General features: G+C 49.2%; 1 long non-coding RNA gene across 1 annotated transcript in view; it reads left to right on the top strand.

Annotated features, from left to right (window-relative positions):
* LOC147097645 (uncharacterized) overlaps positions 1-14,269 on the top strand; it is a 41,606-nt gene extending 27,337 nt beyond the window's left edge. Inside the window, exon 3 of the long non-coding RNA XR_015074322.1 lies at positions 13,979-14,269. This is a non-coding gene — a long non-coding RNA (uncharacterized LOC147097645). The remainder of the gene's footprint in view (positions 1-13,978) is intronic.
* Positions 14,270-18,930: the final 4,661 nt, after the last annotated feature.

Raw genomic sequence — 18,930 nt, 5'->3', positions numbered from 1 at the left:
CTCACACAACACACACACACAACACATGCACACAACACACACTCACACACACACACATACACACACACACGCACACACACACATGCACACGCTCACACAATTTTAAGGTGTGAGTCACTGGATCGTGATCAGGAGCAGGAACCGTGGCCAATCTCCGCCTCCTCTCCCCCTCCCACCGTCCCTAGATCAACTGTAGCGCCCACTACTGCTGCCCAGCCTCATTTTTTTATTCCCATATATTTCTTATTTATCTTGTTTCTTTCCCAATTTTGTGTTAAAGGTGGAAGGAAAGGTAATTATTGTTTTGAGGGGGGGGGGGGGGAAGAAAGAGAGCCGGGGAGAGATACATATCATTTAATAGCTCTGCTAAGTGCTGTAAGAAGCGAGAATTTGTATTGATATGGCACCTTATCAGAGCTCGCAAAGCACATCACAAACAATAAATTAATCTTAATTACCATGTCAGTTGTTATGCAGGTTGGCTCAGCCACCATTTTGTATACAATACTGTTGGATAACTTCCGAACAATCATGGTGCATTGTTAACAGTGTTTAAGGTATCTCACTGCTCATGTGTTTCCAGCTCAGAATTCCTCTGTTTGAAAGAAAATACTTGTTTTTTTATTAGTTCAAGGGACGAGGGCGTCGCTGGCCGGCATTTATTGCCCATCCCTAGTTCCCCCTGAGAAGGTAGTGGTGAGCCGCCTTCTTGAACCGCTGCAGTCCGTGTGGTGAAGGTACTCCCACAGTGCTGTTAGGGAGGGAGTTCCAGGATTTTGACCCAGCGACGATGAAGGAACGGCTGATATATTTCCAAGTCAGGATGGTGTGTGACTTGGAGGGGAACTTGGAGCTGGTGGTGTTCCTATGCGCCTGCTGCCCTTGTCCTTCTAGGTGGAAGAGGTCGCGGGTTTGGGAGGTGCTGTCGAAGAAGCCTTGGTGAGTTGCTGCAGTGCATCTTGTAGATGGTACACACTGCAGCCACGGTACGCCGGTGGTGGAGGGAGTGAATGTTTAAGGTGGTGGATGGGGTGCCAATCAAGCGGGCTGCTTTGTCCTGGATGGCGTCGGGCTTCTTGAGTGTTGTTGGACTTGCATTTCTATAGCGCCTTTCACGATCTCAGGACGTCGCAAGAGTGCTTTACAACCAATGAAGTACCTTTGAAGTGTGGTCACTGTTGTAATGTGGGAAACACGGCAGCCAATTTGCGCACAGCAAGCTCCCACAAACAGCAACGCGATAATGACCAGATCATCCATTTTTGTTATGTTGGTTGAGGGATAAATTTTGGCCAGGACACCGGGGAGAATTCCCCTGCTCTTCTTCGAAATAGTGCCCGCATTTATTGCCCATCCCTAATTGCCCTTGAGAAGGTGGTGGTGAGCCGCCTTCTTGAACCGCTGCAGTCCGTGTGGTGAAGGTGCTCCCACAGTGCTGTTACGGAGGAAGTTCCAGGATTTTGACCCAGCGACGATGAAGGAACGGCCGATATATTTCTAAGTCAGGATGGTGTGTGACTTGGAGGGGAACTTGGAGGTGGTGGTGTTCCCATGCGCCTGCTGCCCTTGTCCTTCTAGGTGGAAGAGGTCACGGGTTTGGGAGGTGCTGCCGAAGAAGCCTTGGCGAGTTGCTGCAGCGCATCTTGTAGATGGTACACACTGCAGCCACGGTGCGCCGGTGGTGGAGTGAGTGAATGTTTCAGGTGGTGGATGGGGTGCTTTGTTCCGGATGGTGTCGAGCTTCTTGAGTGTTGTTGGACTTGCATTTCTATAGCGCCTTTCACGATCTCAGGACGTCCCAAAGCGCTTTACAGCCAATGAAGTACTTTTTGAAGTGTAGTCACTGTTGTAATGTGGGAAACGCGGCAGTCAATTTGTGCACAGCAAGCTCCCACAAACAGCAATGCGATAATGACCAGATAATATGTTTTAGGGATGTTGGTTGAGGGATAAATATTGACCAGGACACCGGGGAGAACTCCCCCGCTCTTCTTCGAAATAGTGGCATGGGATCTGAACTCACAACCTTCTGAATCAGAGGCGGGGGTTGGGGGGCGGGTGAGGGGGGTGCTACCCTCCGAGCCACAGCTGACAGTAAGCTCAGACTAACAGGACATTGGTCTCCTCTCTCTTTGGCTTCCCATGAAATATATTTGGTCAGTTTCAATGGGCTCACAACACTAATTGGCAATCTATAGCAACAACAACAACTTGCATTTATATAGCGCCTTTAACGTAGTAAAACGTCCCAGGGCGTTTCACGGGAGCGATTATCAAACAAAATTTGACACCAAGCCACATAAGGAGATATTAGGGCAGGTGACCAAAAGCTTGGTCAAAGAGGTAGGTTTTAAGGAGCGTCTTAAAAGAGGAGAGAGGTGGAGAGGTTTAGGGAGGGAATTCCAGAGCTTAGGGCCTCGGCAGCTGAAGGCACGGCCGCCAATGGTGGAGCGATTAAAATCGGGGATGCGCAAGAGGCCAGAATTGGAGGGGCGCTGAGATCTCGGAGGGATGTACGGCTGGAGGAGGTTACAGAGACAGGGAAGAGGCGAGGGCCATGGAGGGATTTGAACACAAGGATGAGAATTTTAAAATTGAGGAGTTACCGGTCCGGGAGCCAATGTAGGTCAGCGAGCACAGAGGGGTGACGGACGAACGGGGCTTGGTGCGAGTTAGGGACACTTATTAGGAATTAGAAAAATGCCTTATTGGTGCAGTTGGGGGGGAATTCATCCGAGGCGCTATATAAATGCAAGTTGTTGTTGTTAGTGCAGAATATCGGGAGTGGGGCCTTTACTCTGATCTTTACCCAGAGAGTGGTTTGAATGTGGCACTCGCTACCGCATGGAGTGGTTTGAATGTGGCGAATAGTGTTTAAGGTGATGCTAGTTAAGTACATGAAGGAGAAAGGAATAGAAGGATATGTTGCTCGGTTTAGATTAAGTAACTCGAGAGGGAGCAGGCCCGTGTGGAGCATTGACAAGGCCGAAAAGCCTGTTTCTGTGCCGTGTAAATTCTATGTAACCTGGCTGGGAATGCTTGATGCTGACAACTTTAAATGAAAAATGAACCCCCCTCGCCTAAAACCGTTACCTCACTCCATAAAACTCGCAGCTTCCCAGCTATCAGTTGAATGACTCCTTGCGCCATTAAATATTGACTTACACTCTGTGTCTTGGCAGCTCTCAGTGCTTTGAAGCTCTTTGATTCTTTTCTCTCTCTCTCTGGGAGAGAAACTTTTCAAGTCAGGCTAGGTCAGTGTTGTCACCGAGCAAGTTGGCGTTGGATGCAGCTCAGCCTCAAACGAGATAGCAAGTGCCCTTGGCAATCCTCGGGCTTCACAGAGAGCACTGTGGGTCAGTTCAGCACAAGGTGAACGGCGACAGCCAAACCCGGGGTAGCTCCTGAGAAAACAACGATCGCTCTGCAGATCCGACTGCGACCCTCATTCCAATTCCCGCTCTCCAGGACCTGCCGTTTCAGGCAGTACGGTGGGGGGGGGGGGATTTTCCCAGCCCTCCCCCAGCACTGCACTGGGAGTGTCCGCCTGGATTATGGGCCCACGGCTCTGTTTGTTAAGGCTCAAGTTTTCAGCAAATTCCGGGCCAGTGTCTCTGCCTAACCTGAGGTCCCTGGCCTTTGGTGGGGGGGAGGCGGGTGTGGGGGGAGGAGGGAGGCGGGGGAAGGACTGCTGGGAAAATGGCAGAAACTGGGAGCGGGTACCGAACCCGCTCCCAACCCACCTCTGCGCCATCTCCCCTTCCCGACTCCTCGAGGTGGGAAGGAGATTACAGCCAATTAACTGGCTGTTAACAGTTAGTTAACAGGCAGTTTTGAGGCTTCTCCCCATTTTACCCCTGCAAGTGCGGGCTTCCCGACGTCAGGAAATCCCACCAGGGTCAGTGAGGCGAGCAGTGGGTCTGCGGGGGTGAGAGGGACCGAGAAGTTCGCTGTGGAGGTAAGTGATGGGTGCAAGTGTGGACAGGTAAGTATGGGAGGTGAGTGTAAAGTGTTAGAAAAAGTTTCCTTGCCTTTGCTTCTTCCTGCAGGCTTCAACCCTTGGGGATCTGGAGGTGCCTCATCTCAACAGCAGAGATGACAGAATGGCTGATGCATTCTCAGATGCAGCAGCCATCTGATTTCTGCCGAGGAAATAGGTTTTGGTGAGCCTTCAGTGCAAGGGCTCACCATAGAACAGGGATTGTCAGTGTTTGACAGCTTCTCAAAGCTGTCAAATGCTGACAATTCATCTGTCAAAAATGTTTGACAGATGAAACGTCATACGCTGACGTCCTCTGTCACCGACCTTCCCTGAATTGGCCGGCTAAGCCCGCAGAGTGAGTTTAACAAGGTCAATCAAGGGAAAATAGTGTGGGTTGGCCGGACGTCGTTGGGGGCGGGACTGAAACCCAAAAACCAGCAGTCCCGCCCCCAACGTGTCCCCATTGGCAAAATCCAGCCCTACAATTCCAAAACCTCTGAGATAGGACTATTAGCCAAGGGTTGGCAAACACTGCTGCCGCCCCTCCCCCGACTTCCTCCTCCCCCCACACCCGCCCCCCCCCACCCCCCCACCCCCCCACCACCAATGGCAAGAGACCTCAGGTTAGGCAGAGGCACTGGCCCGGAATTTCCTGAAAACTTGAGCCTTAACAAACAGATCCATGAGCCCATAATCCAGGCGGACACTCCCAGTGCAGCGCTGAGGGAGTGCTGCACTGTCAGAGGAGCCGTCTTTCCAATGAGACATTAAACCGAGGCCCTGTCTGTCCTCTCAGTTGGACGTAAAAAATCCCATGGCATTATTTCGAAGAAGAGCAGGGGAATTATCCCCAGTGTCCTGGGGCCAATATTACCTCTCAATCAACACCACTAAAACAGATTATCTGAGTCATTATCTCATTGCTGTTTGTGGGAGCTTGCTGTGCGCAAATCGGCTCTCACGTTTCCCACATTACAACAGTGACTACACTTCAAAAAAGACCTTCCGTGGCTGTAAAGCGCTTTGGGACGTCCTGAGGTCGTGAAAGGCGCTATATAACTGCAAGTCTTTCTTTCCTGTATGGTGGATGGGCAATCCGCTCTGTCACGTTACTGCCCAGGCATGTCTGGGGTATCTCCTCACATCCGGGCTGCTTCTTCCAGCTGCCCTTCCCTCTGTGTCTTTGCAATATCCTGTAGCTGAAGCCTCCTTCTCTCCCCTCACACATCAACCCCAAGTGGAGTCGCGCCTTAATCAGATTGCATTATGCTGGTGCGCAAAATGCTTAAGCCATTCAAATGAAATTCTTCTGACTGCTATTTTAACGGTGATATTAATGCTACCATTAAAATAGGGGGGCAGAGACACATTTGTACATTAACATCACACAGTACGGTTTCAACAAGAAAGTGAGGCGGGGTGCAGAATGGCCATTATTCCAGCGAGTTGAATCATCAACGATTATTTAGCATCGACCTGAAATGTTAACTCTGTTTCTCTCTTCACAGATGCTGCCTGACCTGCTGAGTATCTCCAGCATTTTCTGTTTTTATTTAGCACGACCGTAGGATTATGGGATAGGTTAGGTGATGTCAGGCTGTCACTTTGCCTTTGAGGTGTGGGATTATGGGATAGGTTAGGCGATGGCAGGATGGCACGTTGCCTGTAAAGTGCGGGATTATGGGATAGGTTAGGCGTTGCCAGGATACATAGAAGATAGGAGCAGGAGTAGGCCATTCGGCCCCTCGAGCCTGCTCCGCCAATTAATGAGATCATGGCTGATCATCCAAATTCAGTACCTTGTCCCTGCCTTCTCCCCATATCCCTTGATCCCTTTAGCCTTAAGAAATATATCCAACTTGCCACTTTGCCTTTGAGGTGTGCCACGGAGTTCTATTTTTTTTCCACATTTGTTATCCGAAACCAGTGTAATTCAATTGGATCTTGAGATAACCTGTTCTGGATGGCTGCCTGGTACACAGTGATCTTGGGGGGTGTCCAGCAATGAGACACTCGGGTAGGGATGGGCCCAGGACAGGGAGAAAAGTCTGCTTGTTCCTTTCGTCTCCTCCTTTGTTGGGCTCACATACTGATGCAGAAAGGACTAATCTTTGTGAGGTGCTCAGGGCAATCGGTTTTCAGAAGAATTCGGAAACTAGGTTATTGCAGCGAAGGTTCACCAGACTGATTCCTGATGATAGCCGGACTGTCGTACGAGGAGAGAGTGGGTCGACTAGGCTTGTATTCACTAGAGCTTAGAAGAATGAGAGGGGATCTCATTGAAACGTATAAAATTCTGACAATGCTAGACAGACTGGATGCAGAGAGGATGTTTCCCCTGGCTAGGGGCGGTCGAGAACGAGGGATCACAGCCTCAGGATACAGGGTAGGACATTTAGGACTGAGATGAGGAGAAATATCTTCACTCAGAGGGTGGTGAACCTGTGGAATTCTCTACCACAGAAGTCACTGAATATATTTAAGAAGGAGATAGATAGATTTCTAGACACAAAAGGCGTCAAGGGGTGACATGAATCAGTCATTCATGAAAGAAAGACTTGTGAAATAATACTGAGCGGCCTATGGGTGGCGCTGTCCAGGGAGAGTATAAATACTCGGGCACGGGCCCGGCTTGTGCAGGACATTCTTAACAGGAACTAGTGAAGGACACAACCAGACTTTCATGTTGTAAAACAGTTGATTAAAGCTTTGTTTAACGCTTAGACCAAGTGCCTAGTAGTTTTCTTACGTCAAGGGGTATGGGGAGAGAGTGGGAATATGGTATTGAGATAGAGGATCAGCCATGATCACATTGAATGGCGGAGCAGGCTCGAAGGGCCGAATGGCTGACTCCTGCTCCTTCTATGTTTCTAATGAGCATCTTGTTCACGCTCCTCTTATTGTACTGCGTTGCGACAAGTAATCCTAACCCCGAGTGTGCTGATTCACTCAGGACACCACATTGTGATAGTCCCCTGAGGAATGTGGTGGGCTGAGGGTGATAGACCACCCAAGAGCTGCTGAGGATTTTTTCCCACACAAATTGGACAACTGGGGACTGACGGTGGCAGACACCAAATGCTACTCACTGGCGAGATTTGAGTGGTCCCCGTTTAAGTTCAGTGGGAGAGGTTCCTCAACGGTTCTCCATCACACAGACGTCCACTTCCGCAATATCGCCCGTCTCCGCCCCCTTGCCTCGGCCCATCTGCTGCTGAAACCCTCACCCACGCTTTCTGCTGCCTCCAGACTCGACTATTCCATTGCTCCCTCGGCCGGCCTCCCATCCTCCGCCCATCAACTCGTGCTCATGGCGCAAACCCGGCTGCCCGGGATCCTAACTCGCGCCAAGTCCCGTTCACCCATCACCCCTGTGCTCGCTGGCCTACATGGGCTCCCCGGTCCGGCAATGCCTCGATTTCAAAATCCTCAGCCTCGTGTTCAAACCCCTCCATGGTCTCGCTCCCTCCCTATCTCGGTAACCTCCTCCAGCCCTGCAACCCTGCGCACTCCAAAAATGGTTACGGCCCAATTAAGAGGTCAATGATTCACTTCGGACTGGCACCATTGGTGTGTGTGTGTGTGTTGGAGTGTCAGCCCCTGGACACGTACAGTGCCACCAGGAGAAAGGGAAGCAGCTCGCTCTCACCTAGTACCGTACAGCTGTAAAGTGCTGGTGATGTAAGCACCTCAACTGGGTGCAGCCATTGTATCACTGGTGGCCATGGTAACCTACCAAATTTCACCAGCGGGTAAACACTACCCAGAAGGAAGCGACAGGATTCACCCTTACGGCCCTGGGAGAGGAGCAAAAACTGAGCCCAGATCATCAGAGCAAGTTTCATTATTTTTTCGTCCAACCCTTTCTAAAGATGTTAGCCTGGTTTGTGGAAAATCTGAAAGGGGGTCATTCCAACTGTTAGGGATATTGTAAAAACGGGGCGCTATCGGATAAGCCCGTTACACAACTCGCCCCATTAAAAAAAAAAATTAGTTTATGGGATGTGGGCGTCGCTGGCAAGGCCAGCATTTATTGCCCATCCCTAATTGCCCTTGAGAACATAAGAACATAACAAATAGGAGCCATTCGGCCCCTCGAACCTGCTCTGCCATTCAATGAGATCATGGCTGATCTTCTGCCTCAACTCCATTCACCGGCCCTATCGCCATATCCCTTGATGCCCTTACTAGTCAGAAATCTATCGACTTCTGTTTTGAATATACCCAATGACTGAGCCTCCACAGCCCTCTGGGGTAGAGAATTCCAAAGATTCACCACCCTCTGTGTGAAGAAATGTCTTCTCATCTCAGTCCTGAATGGCCGACCCTTTATCCTGAGGCTGTGGCCCCTGGTTCTAGACTCCCCAGCCAAGGGAAACATTCACCCAGCATCCACCCTATCAAGCCCTGTAATCATTTTGTATGCTTCAAAGAGATCCCCTCTCATTCTTCTGAATTCAAGAGAATACAGGCCTAGTTTAATCAATCTCTTCTCATACGACAGTCCTGCCATCCCAGGAATCAATCTCGTGAACCTTCGTTGCACTCCCTCTATGGCAAGTATATTCTTCCTTAGGTAAGGAGACCAAAATTGTACACAGTACTCCAGGTGTGGTCTCACCAAGGCCCTATATAATTGGAGTAAGACTTCTTTACTCCTGTACTCAAATCCTCTTGTAATGAAGGCCAGCATACCATTTGCCTTCCTAATGGCTTGCTGCACCTGCACGTTCACTTTCAGTGACTTATGTACAAGGACACCCAGGTCCCTTTGAGCATTTGCATTCCCCAATCTTTCACCATTTAGGAAATACTCTGCCTTTCTGTTTTTTCTACCAAAGTGGATAACTTCACATTTATCCACATTATATTCCATCTGCCATGTTCTCGCCCACTCACTGAGCCTGTCGAGATCCCCTTGAAGCCTCTTCACAACTGACAGTCACCTAGCTTTGTATCATCAGCAAATTTGGAAATGTTACATTAGTCCCCTCATCCAAATCATTGATATAGATTGTGAATAGTTGGGGCCCAAGCACCGATCCTTACGGTACCCCACTAGTCACAGCCTGCCATCCTGAAAAAGACCCGTTTATCCCTACTCTTTGTTTTCAGTCTGTTAACCAATTCTCAGTCCATGCTAGTATAGTGGTTAGCACTGTTGCCTCACAGCACCAGAGACCCGGGTTCGAATCCGGCCTCGGGCGACTGTCTGTGTGGAGTTTGCACATTCTCCCCGTGTTTGCGTGGGTTTCCTCCGGGTGCTCCGGTTTCCTCCCACAGTCCAAAGATGTGCGGGTTAGGTTGATTGGCTATGATAAATTGACCCTTAGTGTTAGGGGGATTAAATACGTGGGGTTACAGGGATAGGGTGGGATATGTGTTGGTGTAGGGGTTACGGGGATCGGGTGGGATATGTGTCGGTGCAGGCTCGATGGGCCGAAATGGCCTCTATCTGCACTGTGGGGTTTCTGTGATTTCTGTGATTTCTGTGATTATCCCCAATTCCATGTGCCCTAATTTTGTTCACCAACCTCTTGTGTGGGACCTTATCGAAGGCCTTCTGAAAATCCAAATACACCACATCTACCGGTTCCCCTTTGTCTAACGCTTAGACCAAGTGCCTAGTTGTTTTCTTAAGTCACTGACCATGGAGCCTGATCCCATTCTCGACTTCCCCTGGACTCACCGGGTTACAGTCAGTGCAGAAGGCCCTGGCTGGATTCTGGCCCCCATCAGCTCTTTTCCATCGCGAGGCTAGTGATGGTGGGAGTCGGTGAGCCAACCTCCACGTCTCTGCTCATTGTTCCTCACTCGAGGGCAGTGCCAACAGGCAGTTTAATCAGAACTGCTCGCTCGCACTGCTTTCTAAAACACAAACCCTCCCGACAGTGCGGGGCACAATGCAGGGAACAGATACGAACACACATGGGCGTGGGTGCAGACATGTGTGTGCACACAGTACACACGCAGTCCTACATACACACGTACACATGTAGACACACGCACAGAAATGTACACACAAACACACACTTGTACACACATACACACACACAGTTCTGCTTACATGCACACGCCTACACACACATATGTACAAATACACATATACATGTACAAACAGAGAGATTTGGGTGTCCTCGTACAGGAAACACACAGAGTTAGCATGCAGGTACAGCAAGCAATTAGGAAGGCAAATTGCATGTTGGCCTTTATTGCAGGGGGTTAGAGTACGAGAGTAAGGAAGTCTTACTACAATTGTACAGGGCCTTGGTGAGACCACACCTGGAGTACTGTGCACAGTTTTGGTCTCCTTATCTGAGGAAGGACATACATGCCTTAGAGACGGTGCAACGAAGGTTCACTAGATTGATTCCTGGGATGTGAGAGTTGTCCTATGAGGAGAGATGGAGTAGATCGGGCCGATACTCTCTGGAGTTTAGAAGAATGAGAGGTGATCTCACTGAAACATGTAAGATTCTGAGGGGGATTGACAGGTTAGATGCTGAGAGGGTTGCTTCCCCTGGCTGGAGAGTCTCTAACTAGGGGGCATAGTCTCAGGATAAGGGGTCGGCCATTCAAGACTGAGATGAGGAGGAATTTCTTCACTCAGAGGGTTGTGAATCTTTGGAATTCTGTACCCCAGAGGGCTGTGGATGTTGAATCATTGAGTAGACTCTAGGCTGAGATAGACATATTTTTGGACTCTAGGGGAATCAAGGAATATGGGGATTGGGCGGGAAAGTGGAGTTGTGGGCGAAGATGGAGCAGGCTCGAGGGACCATATAGCCTACTCCTGCTCCTAATTCTTATGTTCTTATAGACACGTATGTACGCACACATGTACACACTCCTACAAACACACACACGTGACCACAACACCCTCAACCTAAGAATTATTTTTTTGTTACCCAGTTGCCTCAACAGTTCTTCAATTCTAAATAAGTATTCCGGTACACAGAAGGGAATAATATATTCCCTATAAAAATCCTTCCAAGAACTATGAGTCAATCAGTACTGGCTCGGTGCCTGTGAATAGTAATTTAATTACATTAGCTGCTGCTTTGCTCCGAGCTCAAATTGTGCCTTTATTCGACCAGAAAACTGCAGTATTTTCCCAGCACATCAGGACCAAGTGTACCTACAGCAAAACCCTTCCTGGAAACAGGGAGAGGAGTCTATGCCCTGATGAAACGAAACTGCACAGGATGTGTTTAGTAATCAGCCCAAAGTCGGGTATGTTAGCAGGGTCCTTGCACAGCCAGAAGGTTGTGTGTTTGAGCTGCACAAAACCTGGCCTGAGGCTTCAGTGCAGCAATGAGGAAGTGCTGTGTTGGGAGGTTATTATGTTTCAACTTAGCTCTAGTTATTTCCTTAGCCTCAACACCACCGGGTCTCTCCTGTAAGCGGGCCCTGCCCTCCCTATGATCTGGAGAGTACCTTTGCTGTCCAAATCTAGATCTGCGATAGCAGGACCCAGGGATGTAACAGTAAGATCTCTCGTTGTGTGCACTGGATTCCGTGACCCCTGTCTCTTGACTTTCACAAGGCAGACAGATAAGCTCCCTAGTGGGGCATGGCCAATTGTAAACTGACAAACGGGTTTATTTTACACAAATTAGATGACTGAATACAGTTTTCCTATCAGTCCTCGTAACACCAAAAATAATAAATGATGCTTCACTTTACAAGTCAATATTCACTAAACCGACTGGCAATAATTTTAAGAAAAAGACGTCCAAAAATTCAATGTCACTATGCCCATTATACAGGCATACCCCCGCTCTAAATATTACTCAGTGAACCCCCTCTAAATGTTACCCAGTGACCCCCGCTCTAATTATTACCCAGTGACCCCCGCTCTAATTATTACCCAGTGACCCCTGCTCTAATTATTACCCAGTGACCCCTGCTCTAATTATTACCCAGTGACCCCCGCTCTAATTATTACCCAGAGACCCCCGCTCTAATTATTACCCAGTGACCCCCGCTCTAATTATTACCCAGTGACCCCCGCCCTAATTATTACTCAGTGACCCCCGCTCTAAATGATACTCAGTGACCCCCACTCTAATTATTACCCAGTGACCCCTGCTCTAAATGTTACTCAGTGACCCCCGCCCTAATTATTACCCAGTGACCCCCGCCCTAATTGTTACCCAGTGACCCCCGCTCTAAATGTTACCCAGTGACCCCCGCTCTAATTATTACCCAGTGACCCCCGCCCTAATTATTACCCAGTGAACCCCGCTCTAAATGTTACCCAGTGACCCCTGCTCTAATTATTACCCAGTGACCCCACCCTAATTATTACACAGTGACCCCCGCTCTAAATATTACCCAGTGACACCTGCTCTAATGATTACCCAGTGACCCCCGCTCTAATTATTACCCAGTGACCCCCGCTCTAATTATTACCCAGTGACCCCCGCTCTAATTATTACCCAGTGACCCTCGCTCTAATTATTACCCAGTGACCCCCGCTCTAATTATTACCCAGTGACCCCTGCTCTAAATATTACCCAGTGACCCCTGCTCTAATTATTACCCAGTGACCCCTGCTCTAATTATTACCGTGACCCCCGCTCTAATTATTACCCAGTGACCCTCGCTCTATTACCCAGTGACCCCCGCTCTAATTATTACCCAGTGACCCCCGCTCTAATTATTACCCAGTGACCCTCGCTCTAAATATTACCCAGTGACCCCCTGCCCTAATTATTACGCAGTGACCCTCACTCTAAATATTACGCAGTGACCCAGTGTAGATTGGACCTATACTCTCTGGAGTTTAGAAGAATGAGAGGTGATCTCATTGAAACTTAGAAGATTCTGAAGGGGATTGACAGGGTAGATGCTGAGAGGTTGTTTCCCCCTGACTGGAGTTTCTAGAACTAGGGGGCATAGTCTCAGGATAAGGGGTCGGCCATTTAGGGCTGAGATGAGGAGAAATTTCTTCACTCAGAGGGTTGTGAATCTTTGGAATTCTCTGCCCCAGAGGGCTGTGGATGCTGAGTCTTTGAGTATATTCAAGGCTGAGATCGATAGATTTTTGGACTCTAGGGGAATCAAGGGATATGGGGATCGGGCGGGAAAGTGGAGTTGAGGTCGAAGATCAGCCATGATCTCATTGAATGGTGGAGCAGGCTCGAGGGGCCGTGTGGCCGACTCCTGCTCTTAATTCTTATGATCTATGACCCCTGCCCGAATGATTACACAGGGACCTCTGCTCTAATTATTAACAGTGACCCCTACTCGGTGACCAGATGACTGTAAAGTGTATGTATGCACACGATGTTATGGTCAGTACAGGATTGGGATTGGCGGCGATGCCTCCATGGTTGAATATCCTGCCAAGAATCACTCTCTAGGCACACACCCGCGTGAGGTGCCAGAAGGCGGACGCATGGGATTGTCTCCCAGAAATAGTTAGCGCCTTCAGGAAATGAGGGGAGGAAATTGGAAAACATAGCGGAGCGGGCACCGCAACCTCTGACCCTGCGCGAAAATTGCACTCATTTTCCTTTGAGTTGACAGAGGCTCTCCACCATGTCCCGCTCCAGAGACTTGAGCACAAAAAGCTAGGCTGACACTGACAGTGCAATACTGAGGGAGTGCCGCACTGTCGGAGGTGCCGTCTTTTGGATGAGACGTTAAACCGAGGCCCCGTCTGCTCTCGCAGGTGGATGTAAAAGATCCCATGGCACTATTTCAAAGAAGAGCAGGGGGGAGTTCTCCCCGGTGTCCTGGCCAATAGTTATCCCTCAATCAACATCACTAAAAAAACAGATGATCTGGTCATTATCACATTGCTGTTTGTGGGAGCTTGCTGTGCGCAAATTGGCTGCCGCGTTTCCTACTTTACAACAGTGACTCCACTTCAAAAGTACTTCATTGGCTGTAAAGCGCTTTGGGACGTCCAGTGGTCGTGAAAGGCGCTATAGAAATGCAAGTCTTTCATTCTTTTCCAAAACATTAACCTGTTCCTTTTCCGCCCAGATCAAACTAGTCCTGACTTTCATGACAAATACGGAAATGCTATCCTTGTGGGAGCAATAGCGTTCTGCGTCCCGACCTCGAGTTGCGTTTGTGGACAGACTGGGCTGGAACTCTGCTCCTATCGGAACGATTCGCCCTCAGGAATGGAGGGAGCCTTAGACGAATGGGCCGAGTACCTGCAAGACATGCAACGGGCTGAATTGCAAATTTCCTTCGAGCCTCTTGTCTTCTGCTGTGCTGATTACTTCTGTGACATAATAAAACTCACTACGCACTTGGTTTGAGTATAAAGCAAGGCTTTAATCAACTTGTTTCAGAACATGGAGGTCTAGTTGTACTTCACTAGTTCCTTGTCTTACAAAATGTCCCTGGTAAGCTGGGGCCGACGCCCGAGTATTTATACTCCTTGGACGGCGCCACCAGCTGGTCATCCAGTGTTATTTCACGAGTAGTTTCTTGATGAATGATGAGATTTATAACACTCTGAATATTTGGTCTCATCGTTAATCAAACAGGCCCAGCTGGACCACACTACCACTCTCTCTCAGATATTTGGAGGGGAGTTTATTTGTAGTATTTTCTCGGTCTAGCTATTGCTGGATGTGATTCTCTGATGAAGCACAGAAAACCTGGAGTACCGTGTTCAGCTCTGGGCACCACACATTAGGAAGGATATATTGGCCTTGGAGGGAGTGCAGCGTAGGTTTACCAGAATGATACCCGGACTCCAAGGGTTAAATTACGAGGAGAGATTAAACAAATTAGGGTTGTATTCCCTGGAATTTAGAAGGTTAAGGGGTGATCTGATCGAAGTTTTCAAGATATTTCCATGGATTGGAGATTCTAGGACTAGGGGGCATAGTCTAAAAATTAGAGCCAGACCTTTCAGGGGTGAAATTAGGAAACACTTCTACACACAGAGGGTGGTAGAAGTTTGGAACTCTCTTCCGCAAACAGCAATTGATGCTGGGTCAATTGTTAGTTTTAAATCTGAGATTGATATTAACCAAAGGTATTAAGGGATATGAGCCAAAGGCGGGTATATGGAGTTAGGTCACAGATCAGCCATGATCTCATCGAATGGTGGAACAGGCTCGAGGGGCCGAATGGCCTCCTCCTCCTCCTCCTGTTGCTACGTTCCAGAAACTGAATGGAAATGACGGTGTTGCCGAGCCTCGGTTAATAATGGGCTCGGGCTTTGTCTTCCTGAAGCATTCCAGTCTCCCCTCGGTTTGGGAACAAGTGTTTTTCTGCAGACCAGTAATGAGAGCTCTGGACCCGTGCCAGCCCCCTTATCTGCATGATGTAATATTTATGGCATATTGTACGAGAGCAGTCTGTGCCACACACTCGGCTTCCAAGCATGTCAGGGATGCGATTTGTTTGTGGTTAAACTCCTCTGGAAACCAAAAGGATGAGAGGGGTCGAGGCGGGCTGGGTGGGAGGGGGAAGGGTGGTTGGATCTGGCCGTCAAGAGGGAGAGTAGACCGGTTTAGGCTGGTTGCGCTCGGCCCTTAAGCCGCTCCTTAAATAATGATTGCTAAAGAGGAGCCCGCGGCCTCCCCGAGAGTAACGAGTGTTTCTGGGAACATCAGGGTCACTGAGTGCTCTGCACGTTCGGGTGATGGAGGATTACATAATCAGGCGTCTAATTGGAACATCAGCATGTAACAGCAAGGGCTGGTTTGGATAGAAAGACAATGGTGCTTGTGCGAAGACTGTTCTTAAAGGGCCACACCTATTCCCACCGCCACCCCCCCTCCACAATCCTGACTTTTAAAGGGGCAGCGTCTCGTTGCATCGTGGGAAGTTCCGGAAGGTTTGCTCTGGAAAAACTCGTTCCAAACGGAGCTCTGCAGTTGGTGCATAACCTCTCTTCAAAATAAACCAGTCCGAAGCTGGCTTAGATCCCGGATGCTGACTCACCCGATCTCCAATGGGATACGGTAGCATATGTTACTGGACCAGCAACTCAGGGGCCTGGTACTAATGAGCCGGGGACGTGAGTTCAAATCCCACCACGGCAGCTGCGGAATTTCAATTCAGTTCATTAAATAAATCTGGAATTAAAAAGCCAGGTCGTGATTGTTGCCAAAACCTATTTGGTTCATTCATGCCCTTTAGGGAAGGAAATCTGCCGTCCTTGCCAGGTCTGGCCTATATGTGGTCGACTCTGAAATGGCCCAGCCAAGCCACCCAGTTGTATTTTCAAGAATAGCGGCTTACCACTGTTTGTGTATGTACCTTTAAGGGAATAACTGGTCTTAGACTGCAGTACCGGCAGTGACCACCCCTGTATAAAAGGCCCTAGCAGGCTTCTGTAGTTTCAGTTTCAAGCTGCCTCTTGTTCAGTAAAATACCTGTTAAACTGTTCTCCCGAAGTCCGTGTATTATTGAGGCGCGGACTTTACAGTGGCGACGAGTAAGTTCGAACTCACCTGCAGTGTGGCATCATCTCACGGGGATCTCGCCTGAAAGGAAGGTCCTGGAAGGTCGTAGTCTGAGCAACGGGCGTCGACCGAGGGCAACCGGCCAAAGAATCCATCGGTGTTTGGAGAATTGCGGGAGAGACTGTGATCCCAGCGAATCGTGCTGGTAGCAGGTAGCGCGCTGACCCTTCCGGACTGCGGCGGGCTCAAGCTTGATCGAGCGGCTCTACAAATCGGGCCGCGCAGCGTCGCCGGGAAAAGAAAACAAGAGAGAGAGGGTGGAGCACACAGGGCGCGGTCGCTGCTCGAGAACAGGACAGCGGAGAGAAACTAAACGGGGGGAAGGAAAGCAAGACGCGCCGAAGCTGCGGGTCGCCGCCATTACCCTGTAGAACGCTAGGAGCAGCGTGGCAGTAAGGGGAAGAAGCAAAAGCGCGGGAGGCGCCATTTTATCCCGTTGGGGAAGAAGCAAAAGCACGGGAGGCGCCATTTTATTCCATTGGGGAAGAAGAAAAAGCGCGGGAGGCGCCATTTTAAATCGCCCAAGATGCCGAAAAGTGGCAGTAACACTGCTTTCGACAACGAGGTAGAAGACTGGACCACATATGTGGAAAGAATTGAAGTGTACTGCAAGGCAAATGATGTGGCTGATGGAAAGAAGGCGTCGGTATTATTAAATCTGATGGGTGCGAGTACGTACGGCCTATTGCGGAATTTAATTACCCCAGCTAAACCAATGGAGAAAAGTTTTGAGGAGATTGTTCATATCTTACAGGAACACCTAAGCCCTACACCACTGCTGATAGCAGAAAGATTCAAGTTCCATAAAAGAAACCAGCACAAAGATGAGAGCAATGCTGACTATCTTATGGAACTACGCAAGTTATCGAAGCACTGCCAGTTCGGAGCAGGACTGGCAGACACCTTATGGGATAAGTTTGTCTGCGGGCTCCAGAGTGAAGGAACCCAGAAACGACTACTTTCAAAAAAGGACCTGACGCTAGAACAGGCTTTCAGCGTGGCAGTATCCTACGAAGCAGCAGCACGGGGAGCTGCGGAAATACAACAGAAACCACAAGAATACAGCGCTAACGAAATGGCGTATGGAGCCGAAAAGTGCTATCGCTGCGGCAGAACAACCCATGAGCAGAAGGACTGCTGGTTTAAAGACAAAATATGCAGGCAATGTGGGAAAATTGGACATATAGTAAGAGTCTGCAGGTCGGGAAAGAAGACCAACACGACAAGAACTACTAAGGAACAGTACAGGGAAGTAAAGAAACTGACAGATAGTAGTTCAGAAGATCAGGAGAGTGATAAGGACTCCGGGAGCAGGCGACTAAGTTGCTTAAAGTTACACAACGTGATCGCAAAAGAAGATCACCGAACCATTTGGGTCACCCTCAGGATAGCAGGGTCCCCAGTGAAGATGGAATTGGACACAGGATCAGCCCTAACTGTCATGAACCAACGAGACTATGAGCAGCTATTCTCACACATACCCTTAAAGGACACGTCCATTGTATTGAAGATATACACGGGGCAAAAGGTCTACCCCAGAGGAAAAATAAGGGTGCCAGTTGAATATAATGGAAAGGAAACACAGAAACTATACATGTATATACTACGAGATGGAGGACCACCATTATTGGGACGTGAATGGATCCGAAGACTACAATTGGATTGGCATTCCATTCTGGCACTAACTGTGACTGACAAAAAAGATGATGACGTCGCACCTGGACGTCTGTCACAAATTCTATCTGACGCGGAAGAGGTGTTCCAACAAGGACTTGGGACTCTAAAAGGAGTAAAGGCAACCATAAAGATTGAGGATAACACAACCCCACAATTTTTCAAGGCCAGACCAGTGCCATACGCAATACGCCCTGCTGTGGAAGCTGAACTGGAGAGTCTGGAGCGTTCGGGGGTGCTGTCTAAGGTGGACTGGAGCGAGTGGGCCACACCCATCGTTCCTGTAATGAAGAAAGCATTGAGCAGCATGCCTGGGGAGCCAAGGAAGGTTCGCATCTGTGGGGACTTCAAGGTGACTGTGAACCCAGTCCTGCGCACAGTACAGTATCCGCTTCCGCGGATAGAAGATATTTTCGCCTCACTATCTGGAGGGAAACGTTTTACAAAGATTGACCTGGCTCAAGCGTATCTACAAATGGAGGTGGAAGAAGCATCTAGGAAATACCTCACGATAAACACTCACAAAGGCCTTTACCAGTACAATCGACTGGTATTTGGGGTAGCATCGGCCCCGGCTATGTGGCAGAGGGCAATGGAACAAGTCCTACAAGGGATCCCGGGGACCCAGTGTTATTTGGACGACATCCTGGTTACGGGCGAAAATGACAATGAACACCTTGCCAACCTGGAACAGGCGCTCACGAGATTGCAGGAATATGGGCTACGAGCCAACTGTCCCAAATGCGAGTTCTTCAGGAGACAAATCTCGTATTGTGGCCACATGATTGATGAGGAAGGGTTGCATAAGTCGCCGGACAAGATTGAGGC

The sequence above is a fragment of the Somniosus microcephalus genome, chromosome 31, assembly GCF_052327205.1.
Source record: "Somniosus microcephalus isolate GS21.2 chromosome 31, FLI_Smic_1.0, whole genome shotgun sequence".
NCBI classification, from domain to species: domain Eukaryota; kingdom Metazoa; phylum Chordata; class Chondrichthyes; order Squaliformes; family Somniosidae; genus Somniosus; species Somniosus microcephalus.
Note: the sequence above shows the minus strand (reverse complement) of the source record. Positions and strands in the feature narration are given on the sequence as shown.